The sequence below is a fragment of the Canis lupus genome, chromosome 20 (genome assembly GCF_011100685.1).
Source record: "Canis lupus familiaris isolate Mischka breed German Shepherd chromosome 20, alternate assembly UU_Cfam_GSD_1.0, whole genome shotgun sequence".
NCBI lineage: Eukaryota > Metazoa > Chordata > Mammalia > Carnivora > Canidae > Canis > Canis lupus.
Window position 1 is genome coordinate 4,597,867 of NC_049241.1, and position 21,394 is coordinate 4,619,260.

Consider the following 21,394-nt stretch of genomic DNA (forward strand, 5'->3'; position numbering starts at 1 on the left):
GGAAAAATAACCAAATATAAGAAGGCAGCCAGTGAGAGGCCCGGGCAGGAATGCAGAGGAATTAGGCCTGCCTGGGTATGTCTGGGAGATGCTGATGCTCCCAGAGTCCCCCCGCACCCCCTAGGTCAAGTATTCTCATCTCTGATGAACCATTCAAATTGCCTGGAGAACTTAATTTTTTAAAAAACCTCATGCCCAATTACATTAGGATTTCTTTTTTTTTTCTTTTAAGATTTATTAATTTATTTATCATGAAAGACACACAGAGAGAGAGAGAGAGAGAGAGAGAGGCAGAGACACAGGCAGAGGGAGAAGCAGGCTCCACGCAGGGAGCCCGATGTGGGGACTCGATCCCAGGACCCAGGGATCATGACCTGAGCCAAAGGCAGATGCTCAACCACTGAGCCACCCAGGCGTCCCTACGTTAGGATTTCTAAGAGTGGGACTCAGACGCAGGGTTTTGTAAGCTTTCTGGGTGACTGTAACGGGTAGCCCAAGTTGAGAGCGAGAGCTGCCCAAGTGGTGCATCAGAAGCCCCCGGAGGGCTTGTCAAACGTGATTGCTGGGCCTCCAGCCCAGAGTTCCTGAATCAGGAGGCCTGGGCCAGGCTTGGGACTGTGCATGTCTCACAGGTTCTCAGGCGCTGCTGCTGCTGCTGCTGCTGCTGGCCTGGGGCCTTCACTTGGACACCCTCTCCTCTGCATTCTCAGGACTCAGGATGTTGTCTGAGGACCCGGGGCTTCTGCCTGGAGCTAGTCAGAAATTCAGATTCTTGGGCCCTATTCCAGGCCATGCAGTGGAATCTGCACGTGAACATCCCCTGGTGGCTCCATGCGCTTCGCAGTTAGAGGAGGAGCAGGCTAGGTCATCTTGGCCAACATTTCCTGGTACAGATGGGGAGACTGAGGCACCCAGAAGCCCCCTCAGGGCTTAGATCCAGGTCTCTCTAGGATGGAAGGGTAGGAGAGGGAGCTCCTGTGGGTGGAGTTGCATTCACAGTTTTGCAGATTGGCGCCTTTACCCCCAGCTCCACAGAAAGTTAATTTTGCAGTGTGTGTGTGTGTGTGTGTGTGTGTGTGTGTGTAGGAGGGGTGATCCCTTATGAGGATATGTACAGCCGCTGTAGGAGAGCTACAGTCCCCTTCATCACTCATTCAGCAGACGTTCCTGGGGCCGGACCATGGGTCTCGCCTTGCTCTCGGCCCTGGGAATACGGCATTGGACCTGGCGGCCTCAGCCCTGCCCTGGTAAAGCGGGCAGCCTCGAGGTGGAAACAGACGTAAACAGGCCAACATATAAGTGATCAAGGTACCTTCGCCCTGTTACCCAAGTTGGGATGAAAATAAAACCGGGCCAGGGCACAGTGCTGGGGGGAGGGGCAGGTGGCTGTAAGAGACCTGGTGGTCGGGCAAGGTCTTTAGGGAGGAGACACTGGTGCCGAGGCCTAAAGAATGGGAAGGAGCCCACCCTGGAAAGGGCTGAGGGGACCGTCTTGGCGGGGCCGGGGAGTGGGCAGCCAAAGCAAAGGCCAGCCGCTGAGGAGCAGGCTTGGAGGGGGGCAGGAGAGCAGTGCGGGAGGGCAGGGGCGCGGGCTTAGTGTCAGCGTGGTGCGGGGTGTCCAGTGGCTCCAGGCAGGAAGGAGGAAGGGGTGAGTCTGAGGATCTGTCTTGATTTTTACTGAGCATGCTTTGCATTTGCGTGGAATGCACCTAGCTAAAAGGACACAGCTCCCGGGCGGGCGTTGGCATGTGTATGCCAATGCTCAAGACACAGGCTGGTTTCTGCCCTCAGGAGGGCCTGGGTGGGTGGGGGGGGGCTTGCGGCCAGCCCCCCCCCCCCCCCCCCCCCCCACCAAGGCAGCCACCAGCCAGGCTCCAGCACTTGGCCTGGTGGAGACGCCGGCGCTGTGGTGTGCGGGCCTGGTGTTCTGGAGATCCCCCTATGGTTTTGCACATCTCTGGAGTCCTTCATCTGTTTGTCTGTTTTTCCGTTCTCCTGTGGGTGTTACGCAACCAAGGCTGTTTCCGTTTTTTTTTTTTTTTTTTTTTTTTTTTGGCTATTATGAAGAGTGCTGCCATTCACATTCTTACACAAATCTTTGTGTGGATGTATGTTTTCATTTCTCTTCGGTCAAAGCCTAGGCATAGAATTGCTGGCTGTGGCTAAGTGGATGTTTAACCTTATAAGAAATTGCTGAACTGTTTTCCACGGTGGCTGTGCCATTCCATTCCCCCGCCAGCCGTGGAAGAGAGACCCAGGACCCCTCAGGCTGCTCATTGGAGGTGGGCCGGTGGGCAGGAGAGGAAGCCAGAAAGCCAGGAAGGAGGCCCTTGCAGTCACCGGAAGGGAGACCACGGTAGCTTGGTCTGGAATGGATCTGCAGCATTGCATTAGCGAATGAATAAACACACACACCCTGAATGTCTGTCCCCTGCCCTGACACCTCTCTGGTCCGTGGGGACAGATTTGGTCCTGTCAAGGGAGACGATAAAGGGAGTCCTCGGAGGCTTGCCACGTATAGGCGACCATTTCCTGGGATCTTCTATGTTCCAGGCCCCCGTCCCAGGTGCTGCTAGGGCTACCTGGCTTATGGGTACTCCCAGTCTGGGGCTCCAAGATTGGCTGAGGCCCGGTTGAAGGAGGACAATGAGCAAAGGGCATTGGGGATGGGAACAGCATGGAGGAAGGCTGGAAGGTGGGAAAGCTCAGAGCCCATGTGGGCAAAGTCAGCAGGCATTCTGGTTACCCCGACGTTAGACTGTGTGCCCGGCACCAGGCTCTGTATGAATCTTCTCCACTTAATTCCCACAACAACCTGGGGCATAGAGATTATGGTTAGCCTAGCTTAACAAATTGGGAAACTGAGGCACAGAGCTATTTGTTTGTTTGTTTTTTCCAATAATTCAATCTAGGTCACACAGCTCATGACAGATGAAACTGAGATGTGCAAGCAAGCAAGAGGAGGATGGGCAGGTGGGAAGCAGATTCCCGAAGGTCCAGATGCTCTGCTAAAGCCTCTATGGTACAGGGGTCCATTTACACACATCCAGCAGTGTGGGCACATGGAGTTTGCCCAGGAAAAGGTGCCCAGGATGGGGACCACTTGACAGTCCCTTCACTGTCTCTGTCTCTTCAGGGAATGATGTCCTGAGAGGCTGGCTGGATGCCCCTCGGCAGGGCTAGTGCGGAGGGGCTGGTCGGCCCTGGCCAGATGGCCTGGCACAGTTAGACCTCCAGCAACCATTTGGACAACTCTTGTTGGTCGCCTGATAGATGAGACAAACGATTCTCTGGCAAGGGACTAAAGATTTTGTTTAAAGTCCTGGATCGGTTTTATTTTATTATTGCCAGTTGCTGAAAAAAGCATTACCAGGAACCTTTTCAAAATCAAATCCACCGCCTTTAAGTTAAGGACTGGAGACTAAAGCCTGAAACGCAGCCACCTTTCCTCACAGGCCCTCCGTGAGCTCTCCTGGCAATCAATTTTCATTCTTGAAATGGCAGGAGTTAGTCCCAATGGGATTTCAGACTAGTATGTGGCTTCTGAAGGAAACCTCTGCCTGGGTTTCCTTGAAGTTCCCTCCTTGCTGCCAGCACTTTGGGCTCCTTGGTGCTCACAGTGTCTTCCTGGGGTTTCCAGCTGCCATCCCCCTGGCAAGGGGCAAGGCCAGTGCACAATGTATACTCTGGGCTTCACAGTGTGCTCCCTGCAGGGCCAGGTGGGTGGCATAAATGAGGGAACCAGACAGGTGGGGACTGTGGCACTCTGGGGATCTTGCGTCACCAGGTAAGGGGCTGGCTGATGTCACTCAGCTCCCAGGGATGCTGGGCAGGTAGAGAGTGGGCCCCAGGGGGCTCCATCGTGCCATTTTCTAAATGTGAAATCTTCCAGCCAGACCTTCAGATTTCTAAGATGTGAAATCTTCCAAGTTTTTCTTCATGGCAATTAAAATGTTTTTTTTTTAAAAAAAAAAACAAAAACAAAAACAAAAACAAAAACACCTTTTAAAGCCAAAAAAGCACATCTGGGCACTAGATTCAGTGCAGACACCCGTTCCCTGTCCCCCCCCCCCCCCCCAAGTTTGGGACCTTTCCTCACAGTGGCTCAGTGACACAGGACTCACTATAGCATATTAGGGATGAGGACACCGACCACCCCCTACCCCCCACCCCGGGGAGTGGGCATGCAGGCCCAAGTGGCACAACTGGGCAGCAGCAGAGGAGGAAATGCATCCTGGGGGTGGGTCTCTGGCCTTCACGAGGAGCTCTCTCCATCCCACCCTATACTGCGGCACATCCCCTGTCACCTCTCCACCCTCAGTGCCAGCTTTCCTTGGGGTTGAGGTTGGAGCACTTCCTGGCTTCTCTTCTCCTTCCTGCCTCCTTTCCCTGTTGCTGCTGCTGCTTCTTGGCTTGGGTTTAAATTCCAGCTCTATACCTATACCATCATCTTGTCTTCTATGTCACTCACTCGTTCTTCTACCTCGTTAACCCCTCGTCGTTAGGACTTCTAGTTTGGATTGCATCTCATTCAATTGATTTTTAATTTCTGCCTGATTAGATCTAAATTCTGCAGTCATGAAGTCTTTTGAGTCCTTTATGCTTTTTTCTAGAGCCACCAGTAGCTGTATAATAGTACTTCTGAATTGGCTTTCTGACGCCGGGACACCTGCACCCCGATGTTTCTAGCAGCAAGGTCCACAATAGCCAAACTGTGGAAGGAGCCTCGGTGTCCATCGAAAGATGAATGGATAAAGAAGATGTGGTCTATGTATACAATGGAATATTCCTCAGCCATTAGAAACGACAAATACCCACCATTTGCTTCAAAGTGGAGGGACCTGGAGGGCATTATGCTGAGTGAAGTAAGTCAATCGGAGAAGGACAAACATTGTATGTTCTCATTCATTTGGGAAATATAAAAAAAAGTGAAAGGGAATAAAGGGGAAAGGAGAAAAAAATGAGTGGGAAATATCAGGGAGGGAGACAGAACATGAGAGACGACTCCCAACTCTGGGAAACGAACTAGGGGTGGTGGAAGGGGAGGGGGTGGGGGGTGGGGGTGACTGGGTGACGGGCACTGAGGGGGGCACTTGATGGGATGAGCACTGGGTGTTATTCTATATGTTGGCAAATTGAACACCAATAAAAAATAAATTTATAAAAAAATAATAAATTCCAGCTCTACTCCGTACCAGCTGAACGACTTTGGACAAGTCATTTAATTTCTCTGTGGCTCAGTTTTCCTTTCTGTAAATGGGGCAGATTAATAGTATGAACCTCATACGGTGGCTGGGAGGATTCGGTGAGTTGAAACACACAAGTGCATCTGGGGTGCCGGGCACTCAGCTAAGTGCTATCTGTATAAGGATCTGCGAAATAAGCGCAACTAACATTTCTGGGGTGTCTGCTGTGTGCCAGGCCCTCGGATGAACCCCAGGACTCCGTGGGGGCACAGAGAACAAGCCCCCACCCCTCAGAACTTACTATCTAAAGGAGGAAGATCCAGGGTGTGTGAGCCTCGTCTGTGTTCTGCATTATACTGACTCGCCTGCAGTTTGCAGGATCCAACGGGCCTTTCCGGACCACAGTCCTGGATGGGCCCCCCTCCCCCTCACTCCTCCCATGGCCTCTGCTGCCTTTGCTCACTCTCTGACCCCCAGCTGGCCCACGTCACCTTTGCTTACGGCCCAACCACGCTTGCCAACAAGCTTTTGCACGGCAGCTTCCTCTGCTTCCCCCTCCCTGCCCCTCAACCCCTTGGCTTTAGTCAAAGCCTCCTCTCCAGAGTCACTTAACGGCGTTATGACCTGACACTTTGTGCTGTGTGCAGTGACACACGCAGGGAGGCTGGGGGGGTTTTGCTTGCCATCTGCTCCTTCAGCTCATGGAAGAGGCTCACTCACATGGGGAAGGAAGGGAGAGATGTAAGGACTCGGCTGCCTTCCGCCCACCCCCCAGCTTTGCTTTCCTCACCTATAGGAGTGCTGTTGCCATGAAGTGGGAGGACCACGCTGAGGAGCCTGGAAGTGGATGCCCCCCCCCCCCAGGTAGTCGGGTGCCTCCTGGAGGAAGGGGCCGCTGGGTGAGGGTAGCAGAGGGCAGGGGGCCTCAATGAGGAAACCAGGCAGAGAATAAATGTCATGTCTCCCGCCCTGCTGCTCAGCGTCCTTAGTCCTCCCTGGGGGCCGATCCGGGAAGGGGGTGCTACGAAGCTCCTCCAGGCAGCGGGTCCAGGCTGGGCCAGGGGTGATGCAGGGGAGGCCTCTCTGTGGAGCCTGCGTGTCTTCTTTTATCCTCAGTCTAAAAGCTGGAACGAGCCAGGCTTCTCCACACAGCCTTCCAGGTGCAGAGCGCGAGGGGGTGAGAGGAGAAACTGGAGAGTTCTTAGGGGACAGGCGTAGCTGGAGGTCACACAGCACTGCTCCTCAGGCCCAGGTAGGGCGCGCGTGTGGAAAATGGTCTCAGAGGAGCCGCTCCCGCAAATAAGGACAAGAATAATGGCACATTCCCCATTTTCATTTAAAAATAGTCACGGTGAGGACAGCTTGGCACTTTCTAAGTGCCCGGAGCTGTTCTGAGCTTTTTGCACCGTTAACCTCGGATCTTCACAGGGGCCAGAGGACACAGGTTCTGTTGCATTTATTTCCATTTTACGGATGAGGACACTGAGGCACAGAGAGCCTCAGTCACTCCCCGAGGTGACCCAGCGGGGACAAAGCCAAGAATCCGGGAGCTGTCGGGTGACCGCTTCACATCACATTCCGGTGAGGCAGCGGGGGCGGGGCTGCTGTGCCCATTTTTCGGAGGAGCAAGCCGAGGTTCTGAGAACCGGGTCGCCCGCCCCCGGGGAGGCAGGGGAGTGGTTTGGACTCGCCACTCGCCCGGCCGTAGGCCCCCCGGCGGGCCAGGTCGGGGCGGGGGGCGGGGGGGGCCGGGGCCGGGGCTCTTCACCCGGAGGCGGGGGGAGGCGGGGGGAGGCGGGGGGAGGCGGCACCGCTGGGCGCAAGCCTGGGCTTCCTCGCACGGTGCGCTCGGGCGGGGAGGCGGTCCGCCGTGCAGCACGAGGGTGTGCGCGCCTCGGCGGGCCCGGGCCCTTTGTCCGAGCCGGTGCGCGCGCGCGTGTGGTGTGCGCGTGCGTGCGCGCGCGTGCGTGCGTGTGTGTGTGTGTGTGTGTGTGTGTCCGCGTGCGGGGCGGGGCTGGGCGCTCGGCCCCGCCCCCGGCCCGCCCCGCCCCGCCCCCGGCCCGGCCGAGCTGGTATTTTTCCACCCAGCAGGATGGGTGATGCTGAGAGCAGCCCGCTCAGACAACAGACACGCGAGGTCAGGAAGGAGCCGCGTACACGTTACCGCTTCCTCCGCGCCGCCGCCAGCGCCGACCCCCGGGCCCCGCCGCAGCCCCGCTGGCTCCCCGGCTCCGAGCCCCGAGCGCCGCGAGCCCCGAGCGCCGAGCCCCGGCCACGCGGACGAGCGACGAGCGCGGAGCCCGCCGGCCCGAGAGCGAGCGGGAGGGCAGCCCCGGCCGGCGGAACCGAGCGCAGCCGAGCGCAGCCGAGCGCGGCGCCGCGGCCGCCCCAGGTACCCGAGGGACGGGGCCCCTCCCGCGCCCCGCGCCCCGGGCAGCCCCGGCCCCCCCCCGGGAGCCCCCGTGCAGGCGCCCTCTCGCCGCCGGGGGAGGGACGGGGGCCGCCGGCTCAGCCCCGCCGCGCGGCTCTTATTGTTTGCCCGGCGAAAGGGCTCGGGCTTCCCGTGCAGGCGGCAGGTGTGCGTGTGCGTGTGCGTGTGCGTGTCGGCGCCTGTGTCTCGCCGGGTGCCTGCACGTATCTCCGTGTCCCCGCGTGTGTCTGTGTGGCCGAGGGGGCTGTTTCTGCAGCTCTCCAGCAGCGTGCCCTGGGCGCCCCAGTGTATGCCTCTGTACGCCGCGTCCCGGGGCGCGCGTGTCTGTGTGTCTGTCCTGGGGTGTCTGCGATACCTGAGTGCGGCCGTGGCCGTGTGCCCTAGGGTGTGTGCGCTCGCGTGTCCCGGCGTGTGTCTGCTGCGAACCTGTCTGTATGTGGCCGTGTCTCCGGGTACCTGGCAGTGCACGTGTGTGTCCCAGACTGTGGCCGTGTCTCTGGGCTCCTGGTTGCAGGCGCTTGTGTGTCCTCCGCGGCACCTGAGGGAGTGTCCCTGGTGCCTAGAGGGCCAGACAGCCAGAGCTGATTCTCCAGGGCAGGCACTGAGTCGAGAGGGGTGACAGGGGGCAAGGCTCCAAGGGAGCTGCCCGTGTGTGGCGTGCAGGTGGCAGTGCCAACGTCCAGCCGCCTTGAGTGGCAGGACACAGGCCCCGAGGGATAGCTGGGGGCCAAGTGGGCAGCAGGCAGGGACACATCCTCCTCTTGCCTTCTCTCCTTCCTTTGCAGGGTTCCTCTTTTGAGCAAGAGGTTCTCGTCCCCCTCCCACCAGGGAAGCCAGACAGAGAATCTCAGGGACCTTCTCCAGCGGCCCCAGAGCTTCAGCCTGAACTGGAAGGGGGGGACCTGTGGGCCACCCCCAGCCCCCCACATTCAGAGGGAGGTGTGTGCCGGGCAGGGCCACCAGCCTGGCTATTTTGGTCACTGCCTGGCCCCTGCCAGATTCTGGCGTCCCCTAGGACCAGCCTCAAAGCCTTGGGAGGTAGCCCGGGCCCCCATTTCCTGCCTGGAGAAATAAATCAGCTCAGTAACTGCCCCGACACTTGAACGGAGGGTCTTTGGGCTGAGGTTTAGCGGCGCGTGGCTGGCTCCATTTGGACTTTGGTAAATTGGCCCACGCTTTGGCACTGCTGGCATTCAAATAAATGTCATGGAGGAGATCTTTTTAAAATTTCTTTTTAATTTTTTTTTCTTGGCTAGAAGGGAGGGGAGCTCATCCAGAGTCTCCCAGCCAGAAGGAGTTTATTTTTGTGAGAAAGAGCGGGTGACTGCTTAGCAACCGCCTGCCTCACTCTCGACCAGGGAGTCATCCTGAGAGTGTGGGGTGGGCATGAGAAGGTGTGGGGGTGGAGTAGGGGAAGGAATTTAATCAGGATGGTGTAGGGGGATTAGAGGGATGTCCGTGCCGGAGCGCCCTGGCTCAGAACCCGCCACGGGGTGGGATTGGCAGAATAACCAGAGGTCCTAGGCCTGGCTCAGCCCCTCGTTGACCCTGTGCAGCTTTTGGAGGGGGTTGGGCTCAGTTTCCTCATCTGTAGAATGGGTGAAGTAGACTGGTTATGGGGTCAGCGGGGACCAAAAGGTAGGAGCGTGTCCCCAGAGAGCTCAGATCAGTTACCGTGCCTCAGTTACTCAGTAGGTGACCTTGGGTGATTCTCTTGGCCTCTTGGGACCTCAGCTTGGCTGTCTGGGCAGCAAGGACGCCAGTGCCGGCCTCACTGTGTCCTTGAGGGGATTGAGGGAGATGAGGATGAATAAGCCTGTGGTAAGCTGTAAAGCCGGGCTCGGCTTCGTAGCTGCCGATTAGAGAGTGTCACGAGGTCCCAGGTCACTGGTATATGGCAGGGCCAAGGTGCACTCCTGAGCTTTTGTCCTTTGGGGATACCGTCATGCTGGCCCAGGATGCAGCTGCAGTGGGTCTCCTCTGCCCGGTTCCTCCCCTCTCCACCTGCAGCGATGGGGTCACAGCAGCTTTGCAGAGTCAGGAGGCCTGAGTGGGAAGTGCCCATTTTAGAGATGGGCAAACTGAGAGCTGCCTAGGGGACTTTGCCTTGATTGGGCAGTGGCAGGAGCGGGCCTCAAAGGTCTTCTTTTGGCCAGCTGTGTGTTTGGGCCCCATGGACCTTTAGTCAATGATGTGCTGAGGATTTGAACTTGGACCTCAGTCGAAACCTGGGGAAAATGAGGGACAGAGACCCCCTCCCATCCTCAGGGTTGGAGGATGAGTGCCTGGGACCCACTGACACCTCGGTTCTGCCCCTCATTATTCATTTTCCCTTCCATGTGCCTTCTGGGGGAGCCCTGCCACTCTTCCTACACAAGTGTCGGTCCCCAGGAGGGAGTTTGGGCTCTGGGGGTGGTATTTTTTTAACACCTCACTTTGGGGGTTTGACTGTCAACCTGTCAGAGGACTTGGGAGCCGTACTTCACTGAAAGTCCTTCCAAAGGTCCCAAAATGATTAGATGCTTGTGAGACATTGAACACGTTCCTGTATATAGGAAAGAGCTGACAAATAAATTACAAGGAGGGCCCAGAATCTAGCTTAGCCTCAGCTGGAGGGGGTCTGGGCAGGAGGAGGGCTGGCTTTGGAAGCCCAGGGTCACCTTGGCAGGTGCAGGAGGTCATAAGCAAGCGTCAGATTCTTTGGGGCTCCATCTCACTCCTCTGTGTTGGCCAACTTGGCACAGGTGTTGGTTTGAATTTATGGGTTCTGGGGAGGAACTGTGGAAATGCCCAGGGTGGCCTTCAAATGTGAAAGTGAGGTCTTTTTAAATATGCCTTATCTAGCTGTTTAATAAACCTTGCTTAAGGTCAGTTCTGGCCTGGCACTGAACTGGGGATAGAGTATTGGCTTTCGAGGTGCTCAAAGTGCAGAGGGAGATAGGACAGTGACCATGCCCTCCAAGGCGTGCCGTGAGGACTCGGGTGACTGAGTGTGCACCGATGGCAGGGTTGTAGGCACTTCAGCTTCTTAGAGGAGGCGATGTCAAAGCTGGCATCTTCTGTGACTGGAGGAACAGTATGGGCTGGCATTCTGGGCAGGGGGTATAGCAGGTGCAAAGGCACAGTGACATGAAATAGCCAAGGTTGTTTGTAGATAAAGTCTTGCAGGGTTCCTGCTGGAGAAAACAGGAGCCGGGTGGTAGGAGGGCCTAGGCATTGGGTAAACCGGCTTGAGCTTTATTCGGAGGGCAGCAGTGATAGAAACAGCATCAGACTGGGTTTGGGGGCAGCAGTGGGAGACGCCAGTTAAACCTAGGAGCCCAGAAGACCCCCGATGGTGGGCAAGGTACTAGGCTGGGGTCCAGGAAACCGAAGGTGGCCAGGCCACTGCTGGTCAGGGCACAAAGCATTTTCCATGCCACTGAATCTTGCCTGGAGCTCTTTTTGTAAACACAGGGTAAAGGCCCAGACATGCTGTTTAATAGGTACACAGGCCATTAACTTACTGGCTCTGAGCTCCCTGGGAGCATGAAGCCCAGGAGTCTTTAGGGTGAATTATGTCTGCCCTGGACAGGGGCTTTGGGGTTTCCCCTCTAACCTCACCTGGTCAGAGGTTTCATTTGGAAACCTGAGCTGAGGGGCAGGTTATGGGTGGCCAAGAGAAGCCAGAGGGAATGGAAGTTGCTGGGAATTGCAATAAAATGGTTTCTAAAGCTCTGAGTCAACCAACTCCCTTATAAAAACCAATGTACAAACAGCAAATCACCCAAAACAATAAAAGGGAAGGGGAGTATAGGGGACAGGGGTTGGGCAGCAGTAACTCTAATCAGGCATAGAATGACCTGAGTTACTTTTTACAAATTCAGGTCCCCAGGTCCAGCATGGACACACTGAATCAATCCCCCATGGGGTGGAGCCTGGAATCTGTATTTTAAATTTCATCATGTGATTAAAAAAAAAGATTTTATTTATTTATTTTTTATTTTTTTTAAAGATTTTATTTATTTATGAGAGACACACACACAGAGAGAGACAGAGACAGAAACAGAGACACAGGCAGAGAGAGAAGCAGGCTCCATGCAGGGAACCTGATGTGGGACTTGATCTTGGGTCTCCAGGATGACACCCTGGGCTGAAGGCGGCGCTAAACCGCTGAGCCACCCGGGCTGCCCAGATTTTATTTATTTATTCCTGAGAGACAGAGAGAGAGAGGCAGAGACACAGGCAGAGGGAGAAGCAGGCTACCTGCAGGGAGCCTGATGCAGAACTCGATCCCAGGACCCTGGGATGATGCCTTGAGCTGAAGGTAGACGCTCAACCACTGAGCCACCCAGGTGCCCCTAAAAAGAATATTTTTAAATGGAGATACGATTTACATGCAGTGAAATGCAAAGATTCTGTTACAGTTTGATGAATTTTGACAGATTTGTACATCTGTGTAACTACCATTCGGATTAAGATAGAGGATATTTCCAGCTCCCCTAGAAAATTAGTTGTCTCATGCCCTTCCCCTCCCATAAGTGACAAGTTTCTGATTTTTGTCACCATAAATTAGTTTTGCCAAGCCTAAAACTTCATATAAATGGACTTGTCTAGTCTATGCTCTTTTGTGTCTGGCTTCTTTCCACTTGATGTTTTTGAGATCCATCCATGCTATGGAGTGTATCAGGAGGTGATTCCTTTTATTGCTGAATAGTATTCCATTGTATGGATTTACCCATCTTTATCCATTCGCCTGTTGATGGACGTTGGGGTGTTTCCAGTTTGGAGTGTTGATGAATAAAGCTGGTATGAACATTCCTGTGCAAGTCTTTTAGTGGGCTTATTATTGTCCATTTCTCTCAGACTGGGACTGCTGGGTCCTAGGGTAGATAGCTGTCAATTTTTTTTTTTAAGATTTTATTTATTTAGGGCACCTGGGTGGCTCAGTGGTTGAGCGTCTGCCTCTGGCTAAAGACATGATCTTGGGGTCCTGGGATCGAGTCCTGCATCGGGCTCCTCACAGGGAGCCTGCTTCTCCCTCTACCTGTGTCTGCCTCTCTCTCTCTCTGTGTCTCTCATGAATAAATAAATAAATAAATAAAATCTTTTAAAAATCAAACATAAAATTGTTTAAAAAAAGATTTTATTTGGGGGAAGGGGAGGTTGAGGGAGAAGCAGGCTCCCCGCTGAGCAGGGAGCCTGGGATCATGACCTGAGCCAAAGGCAGATGCTTAACCAACTGAGCCGCCAGGCACCCGGTAGACGTTAACTTTATGAGAAATTATCAAAGAATTGTTTTAGTTACAAAAATAATACACCTCAAGCAATACAAAACTGTATAAACTAAAAGTGATCCATAAAGATCATTAAAAAAAAGTGCACTCTCCTCCTCTGTATGTCAATTTGTCTGTCTCTTTCTTTAATGACAATAAAGACCCATAAGATTATATATACATTTTCCTCTGCATACAGCTTTACCCGTATCCCTCGGCTGTCTCTGTGGACATTTATTTTCCCTTTTATTACTTTCTAGATCAGTATTCATTTCAGTTTTGATTTCCTCTTTGACCTGGGGCTACTTAGGAGGATGTGTCCAGCAAGCTAGCTGGAGTTTCGTTTCGGTGTCATTGAAAATGGCATCATCCCGTTCTTGGTCCCGCCACTCAGCCTTCAAACAACGGACCATTGTGGAGCCACCCCTCCTCAGAACACACGGCTCTCCCAGGCCATCCTGAGTCTGCATTTGGGACTCGCTGACCTAGTGTGGCCTGCCTTAATCACCGCCAGCGCCGCCAGCTCAGGGAATGCAAAGCTCCCAGCCGGCGACTTTGAACTTCCCCTGAAGGTGGGCCACGAAGCAGGCCGGGGCCATTCGGCATTCTGAGATGGGAAGGAGCTGATGTTTATCGAGCACCTGAGATGCCTTATCTCCCTTCCTGCTTATAAGCCGTGTGCCTGACTTGGGGTTTGTACCCCCATCTTCTGGATGAGTTCACGCAGCCTCAGCAAAGTGCCCTGCTGAGGCTCACACCGGTGGGAAACGGGAGGTCGACGTAGAACCGGAGCCCGTCCTGATCCCACTGGTGGCGCTGCAGAGGCTTCCTGAGCACCTACTGGGTGTCAGGCAGGGCGCCAAGGCTGGGAGGGGAGGGACGGTAAAAAAAAAACCGGCCCTGGAGCTCAAGTGGCTCAGTCTCACGGAAGGGGAGAAGATCTCTATCAGGAAGAGGTTAATGAACAATTCCAGGAGGCTTATGCCAAGGGCAGGCAGTGGTCCAGGCAGCAAAACGTGGGGAAGATCTGAGGGAGAGTGGTCCATTGGCCGGGGAGCGAGGAGACTTCGGGAGCTTTGAGTTAAGCCTTCCCGCCCGTCCACTTTCTGGATCAGAGACCGAGGTCCCAGCGAGGCCGATAAGCTATCAAGGGGCCATTGTTCACAAGCTTGCGGTTCTTCCCCCACTCACCCTCCGCTCGGGGATTCTGTTGAACAGGTAAATGCCAAGGCACTGTTTTAGCCTCTGTCTCAAACTCCTGATGATCACGTTCACAATTCAGATCCAAATTTTATCCCAGCTGATGGGAAGGGGGAGTGAGAGGACAAAGATGCACCCATCCAAAAGATCCCTTGGGGTTCGGCTGCTCGGGAGACCCCTGCAGAAGCCGGGGTGGGGGTTCCTGGAAGGCAGGACCGCTGGCTCCTGCGGGCCCCTCTGGCTCCTGGCGACGGTGCGGAATAGAATCAAGGCAATTGCTAGAGGGCTGGAGGGCAGGAGAGCTGAGTTCTGGTTTTGCTGGCTTGGGTCCTCCCTAGCCTCCCCATTAAGCAGAAGCTTGGGCCACATCTCTGAGGGGTCCCTAGGGTGGGCGTTCCGAGAGACCTGCCCTTCCCCACAGCTCCTAAGTGCTAAGCCACTCCCTGCCATGGTCCACCGGCCCTTTCCAGCAGAAAGTCTAACCCAGGCCAGGTTGCCTGTTCCCTGGGGGGTGGGTGAGCGGTGGACGCGTGTAGTGGATTTCAGCGGAGTCCTGCTCCAGGAGTGCAGGGCACCAGAAGGGGGCAGTCCCGAGGGCTCTGCCCTCGTGCCCCATTGCCGACCGGCCCCTGGGGTGATGGCTGCGTAGGCTTCACTGAAGACGGGACCATGATTTCAGGGACAGTCACGCTCTCACCAAGATGGTGCTTGGTATCTCCTCTCTGGGTGGGTTTCCCTACAGCTTGAAACAACTGGCCCCCTGCCAGCCCCTGTGCCTCCGGGCACCTGTCTGTATGGTCTGTGGGCATGCCACTGTCCTGCTCCGAGGCTCCCGGTGGCTCCCTAGTGCTTTGTGAAGTCAAGTTCACACTTCTTAGCCTGACATTGGAGCCTGGGGATCTGGCTCCTGGCCAGTGTTTACCCTCATCTGCTACCACTTCTCCCCACCTCCTCACGATTTGGCTGGTTTCTGCTCTTAAACAAGCTTCGGGCTCTCTTGCCTCTGCCCACGCTCAGTCCACAAGGCCCTTCCTCCCTTTGTCGTCTTCTTTTTTTAAAGCAGGCTCCATGGCAACGTGGGGCTCGAACTCACAACTTTGAGATCAAGAGTTGCATGCTCTACGGACTGAGCCAGCCAGGTGCTCCTCTCCCTTCTCTTCTTCTTTCCCCTCTTCCAGGGCCATCTTGAAGTTGCCCACTCATGAGGCTTTCCTTCAGCCCTGTGACTGTGCCTGGCACATAGTAAGCACTCAAAAAGGATCAGATGAGACAAAGTGTACATTATCTCACCTTGCTCAGAGCCTCTGTAGGGCAGAGTTCACATCTTTGTGATCTTCCCTTTTATCTCTTCACCTGGTTGAGATCACATCAGGGGAGGGATAGAGGCTCCAGTGTCCGGCATTGGGCCTGGCACACAGTAGGTGCTCAGCACACACCCAAAAGGCTGTCTGATTCCGTCTGCTCTAAAATGAGAGCCTATAGTTTAAACATCTGAGTGGGTCTGGGCTTGGAAATTTTATTCATCCATCATCATCCGTATGTCTTGGTTCTAGGCCTCAGGGATGTGACAGGAAAATCAGACAGACCAATACCCTCATGGAGCTGACCATGAAATAGTTTAATGAATTATTGCAGCAGCATGGGGCACGAGGGTTTGGATGCAAGATCAAGTCCCAGGCCCGAAAAAACACTACCAGTTGCTGCAAAATGGTCTCCCAGGGACAGCTCTGGACGACAGGCATGTGTTGTCCACATGGAGTTTTATACTTCAAGCCAGTATTTTTCAATGTGGATTTTTTTTTTAAGATTTTGTTTATTTATTCATGAAAGGCACAGAGAGAGGCAGAGACACAGGCAGAGGGAGAAGCAGGCTCCCTATAGGGAGCCCGATGTGGGGACTCTGGGATCACACCCTGAGCTGAAGGCAGATGCTCAACCACTGAGCCACCCAGGCATCCCTGGATTTTTGTTTGTTTGTTTGTTTTTTGTATCTGCATCTGGTCATTGTCCGGTGTCCCTGAACTTCCTTCCATTCCACTTGGCAGTCCCCCTTGGGCTCTCCAGCATGATGCCCAGTGCCTCCCGCCTCCAACTGGCTGCTTCCTCAGTTAGGTCTGGTCTGGCTCTGGAGGCATGGAAACGTCTTGACAGTGGATCTCTAGCAGGTGGAAGCATTCTGCTCTGTTCATTCACCAGGGCTGGCCGCAGCACAGGAGACAGATTCATGGAGGCGGGCTTTATGTTTATAACCCTCCTGTGGGAATCCTTAGTGCTTTCACCAGGGCAGTTCCAGGCTGGAGTGGGGAACTCCAGGCAACCCCCACCCCACTCCAGGTAGGGCTCCAGGTAGGGCTCGCAGTGCACCCCCACAGCAGGCCCCCACCTTCCCCACCTTTCCCACCTTCCCCCACAGCCCCTCTGTGGTCAAGCTGCTGTGAGTTGGGGGCGGGGGGGGGGGACGACTCCAGGCAGAGAGGATAATTTGCCTCCTTGAAATGCTAAAGATTCAGCCTTCTGCGGGAGGATCAGAGGCAGCCACACTGCCTGCCCGAAAGTGAAGCCCTAAATCTGAGACCTGGAATGTTTTCAGTATATCTTGTTACCTTGGCTGAGCCTGTGAGTGAAGTCCAGTGATCAGTACCCGTTTGCTAAGTCTCTTTGCAGGATGCAGCCAGCCTCCCCTGAGCCGTGGAGAGGCTCCTCGGTAGTTGGGAGGCTGAGAGGCACAGGAGAGGTTTTCTTCCCTCTCCAACCTTTCAGTTACCTCTGACCCCTGCTTGCAGTTCTCCCAGGCTCAGGGGTCGTTGCCACATCTTGGCTCGGTCCTGGGATATGGTAACAACAGCAATGATGATGACATACCAGTGCTCCTCAGACTTAAGCCCAAGACGTCACCTGAGAGCTTGTTCAGATGCCTTTTTCTAGGCGAGAGAACTGAACGGGGCTCTGAGATCCTGCATTTTTAACCACCCCCTAAGCTCTGTCAATGCTGCTGGTCTGGGAACCACACTCTGAGTAAAAGAGGTAAATCACAGCCCTTGGGTGCCTGGAAAGCATCATCTCCCTGGCCATCACAAGAGATACCATTATTCCTATTTTGCATGTCGAAAGCTGAAGCCCCAGAGACCTCACGTAACTTGCCTGAGGCCACACAGCTGGGAGGCGGCTGAGCCAGGCCAGGCCAGGCCCTCTGGGCCAGCGCCACTTTGGAAAGGATGCTGGTGGGGAAGCCGTTTTCTACTGAACAGTGTCCACGGTCCAAAAGCCACAGGAGGCATTTCAAGGCAGCCAAGTCGGATGTAAATCAGGGAGAGCCCAGGGCCAGCCAGGCGGTGCTGACAGCAGGGCAGCCTGAGGCAGTGTGTCAGGATCAGGTCTGAAGTGGGACTTGCTGCTGGCAGCCGCCTGGTGTGGGGAGCCGTTGGGGGATGCTCACAGCTCCTAGAAGACCAGCGTGGGGCCTTGTCACTCTTACGACCTCATTTTTTAGATGAATCCCAGGGTGGAGGGCCAGCTGGAAACATTGGCAGTGGGATATGTGGAAGCTGGGAGCTGGTGCATTAGTTGTTCAAGTACAGGTTCATCCTTGCAACTGGGGATCTGCTTGAAGACAAGGGTTGCTGAGATGTGCTTGGCTGGGGCTTTATTTTTGCACCAGGCATCTGCCCCAAGCACCCAGGAAGAGTAGAACAGATTTAGAATCTAGGTTCTCGACTTGTGGTCGCAGGATGTGCGGTCTGGTCATCACCTGGGAGCTTGTTAGAATGTAGAATCAGGGCCCCACTCCAGACCTGCTGACTCAGGCCCTGGGAGTGGGGCCTACCAAGTTTTAAGAAGCCCTCCAGGCTTAACTTTGAGAAGGGCTGATTTCTCCATCTCCGGCCAAATGCCCAGAGGTCATCAGGGAGGGTCAGTCCCAATCTTTGCTAAGGGCTGAGAGTACCAGGGCTGCAGGGGGTCATTCTATTCCCCAGTTTTCTGATGGCCTAAACATCAGGTAAAGGGGCATGCATAAAGTTATACAACATACCTGAGGCAAGGCATAGGTCTGGATTCTTAGAGTTGCAAGTGGCAAAAATCAGTTCAAACTATATTTATTTATTTATTTATTTATTTATTTATTTATTTATTTATTTATAAAGATTTTATTTATCTGTTCATGAGAGACACAGAGAGAGGGAGAAGCAGGCTCCCTGAAGGGAGCCCAATGTGGGACCCGATCCCAGGTCTCCAGGATCATCCCCTGGGCCAAAGGCAGGCGCCAACCGCCAAGCCACCCAGGGATCCCCCTGTTCAAACTATTTTTTAAAAAAAGAAAGGAGGGAAAGAAGGAGAGAGAGAGGGGAAGAAAGAAGGAAAAAAACATTTACGGATTCTTAACTGAAAATCCCGAACTTCAGCATACTTCAGGCATGGCTGGATCCAGGTGCTGAGCTATGTCATTGGGACTCCGTTTCTTTCTCTCCATTTCTGGGCTCCTGTGTTGGTTTTATCTTCCTTGGGGTACTCTCAGCTGCATAGGATGCTTCCCCTCCCAGCAGAATCATCTCAGTCTAGAAAGAGCCTTTTTTTTTTCCAATATTTTTTGCACAAGCCCCTGTCATTCCCTCTCATTGTCCAGCCTTGGTCAGGTGCTTATCCTTGAGCCAATTGTCACAGCCCCTCTGGTTGGCTAGGCCTGGCTCACATGCCCACCCAGGACCCCATGGGCTGAGAGTGGGTAAGCATGTGTCTCCAGGTGGAAGAGATGTGAGGCTGCCCCCAGAAGAAGTGGCATGGGTGCCAGCAGGCTATATCCACAGGGACTTAGTGCCATTCTTGTCCTCCTCTTTGAGCTGGGTTGCCCTCACACAACTGCTTAGATCTCAGGCCAGATAGAATTATACTCCTTTTCCTGGTTCCCTTAACATTATGCTTATAATTGTGCATTAAACATGCCACCTTCATCTTTTTCTTTGTCCCTCTTCCCATGGTATAGTCCAGGATAGCAAGTTACACGTTGCCACAGCACCTACACCTGTTGCAGGCATTACTAACCCACCCCAGCCTTTACAATGCCATGTGTCCACCCAGAAAATGAATCCTCTGTGGTATCTGTGTCACATGTTGGCCATTACCGTGGGGTTGTGGGGTTGTAGAGCAGGGACCTCAGCTGTGTTCTAGTACCTGAAGCAGTGCCTGGCACATCGTAGGGGCTCAATAAATTTTAAATATATATATATATATATATTTTATTTTGGGGCAGCCCAGGTGGCTCAGTGGTTTGGTGCCACCTTTGGCCACCCTCCTGGAGGGTCCTGGGGACCCGGGGTTGAGTCCCACATTGGGCTCCCTGCATGGAATGGAGCCTGCTTTTCCCTCTGCCTGTGTCTGTGCCTCTCTCTCTATGTCTCTCATGAATAAATAAAATCTTATAAAAAATATATATATATATTTAAGTAATCTCTCCACCCAGCATGGGGCTCAAACTTACCACCCTGAGACCAAGAGTCACATGTTCTACTGACTGAGCCAGCCAGGTGCCCCTTAAGAAATTACTGACTGAATATTGCTACCCCACAGTGCCTTGAACACTGGGCACCTATAGGAGCCCGTTGAATGTGGGGGCCCTAATGTAGTAATGAGCTTGTCTAATTTGGGGGGAGGGAGCTCTGTAGACTTGCTGAGGCCATGTGTCTGAGTCCAAGGAAGGGCCTCAGGTACATTGAGGAAACACTTGTCTACCCTACAGGCCTCTTTCTGCCCTCCCACAGCTACTCCGTTCCCTGCACTGTTAATCCATTTACCTGTTCATTGAAATGTGTGATCTTATTTGATAAGAAACCATTTCCTGGTTTTCTGCATTTTTATATTCTAGGAAACCAGGGGAGCCTTCCAGCAAAGCTCTGCTGGTGGAATGAGAGGGGCAGAGGTGATCTTCCTCGACTTGCATTTTTTCCCAAACCGAGTGCCAAAGAACAGGAGGTGTTCTACTTTAAAAAAAAAAAAAAAAAAAAAAAAAAAAAAAAAAGCCTTCTGGGGTCAATGACATTTGGCAACTGCTTGACTCAGCGAAGTTCAACAGATTTCCTTGGCACTGTGATTCCTGGAGCCTTTAACCAGTCGATGAATTATCATATTCTCCAAGAGTCTGGGGCCCCCAGGCCTCCCTCAGCCCCTCTGTCTTGTCTTGATGTGTCCCTTTGCTTACAGGGACACAGTCATTCACAGACTTGGGCCTGTGACCAGGCTGGTATGGTGCCCCTGGGAGTGCAGGCTTCTGGGGCAGGCTAGGGCAATGGCAGTGGCTTATGTTTGCAGTCCCCGGCATAGGCTGCCAGCAGTCCTCGCTGCTGACAGTTTGAGGAGCTGGGTATGTGAGCAAGTGTGGATGTGTGTGCGTGGGTGCACCTGTATGTGAACTCGTGGGTCTGTGTCTGCATGTGTGTGTGTGAGCATGCATGTGTGCATGGGCGCCTGTGCACCCTGGTTTTCCCAGCCCTGGCCCCACTGGGTGTTGACTTGTCCTCTCCCAGTGTGTGTGAGTTGGACAGTCACACGTAGAAGATCCCAAGCCCTGCATACAGTCACAACCTGACCAGATCTTTTCTTCTTTGCTTCCTCTCGTTGTATTAGGTCCAGAACAACAACTTTTGCTGAGGAGCCTCCAAAACGTAAGTGGCATTTGACCTCCCCATGGTGTTGCCGTCTCACCAGTGTGGGGTGCCCAGGATCTCAGTGTCTCCTTCAGGCTTGAGGAGGAGGAAGCAGAATGCCCAGGGCTTTGGGACCTTGTCCATGTGTCACCTCTGGGTGTTGGGTTTATGGCCCCGGTTGGCCACCTATGCCTGACTGTGCAGGGGAGGCAACCCTACAAATGCTGAGCACTGATTTTGGAGTCTGGCCTGGACCCCATCCTGGCTTTGCCACCGAGCAGTGATAGGGGGCTTCTTGAGTTAATTCTGAGGATTGGGGTCAGACACACATAAAAGGGTGAGATGCTTGGCTCCCAGTACTGATAGGATGCTCCTATCAGGACTTGGGGCTACTGTCCCAATTGTCTCATTATTAAACTTTTTACTTATTTCTTTTTTAAAGACCTGTTCATTTGAGAGAGAGTGAGCATGCGTGAGGGGGGAGGGGGCAGAGGGAGAGAACCTACAAGCAGACTCCCTGCTGAGTGCAGAGCCCCTCCCCACCACCCATGAGATCCTGACCCCAGCAGAAACCAAGAGTTGGACGCTCAACTGACTAAGCCACCCTGGTGCCCCTAAACTTTTTCTTTTTAAAAAATTGAAAACCTTCAGAAAAGTGGAATGGAGAATACAGTGAACTCTTGTATA

The 21,394-nt window shown here is 53.8% G+C and overlaps 1 protein-coding gene across 1 annotated transcript in view; it reads left to right on the forward strand.

The window, feature by feature from the left end:
- Window positions 1–7,494: 7,494 nt before the first annotated feature.
- Window positions 7,495–21,394, forward strand: part of SLC6A6 (solute carrier family 6 member 6) — an 85,031-nt gene continuing 71,131 nt past the window's right edge. Inside the window, exons 1-2 of the mRNA XM_038565537.1 lie at window positions 7,495–7,578; window positions 20,688–20,725. The gene's annotated coding sequence lies outside the window, so the exon portion shown is untranslated. The remainder of the gene's footprint in view (window positions 7,579–20,687; window positions 20,726–21,394) is intronic.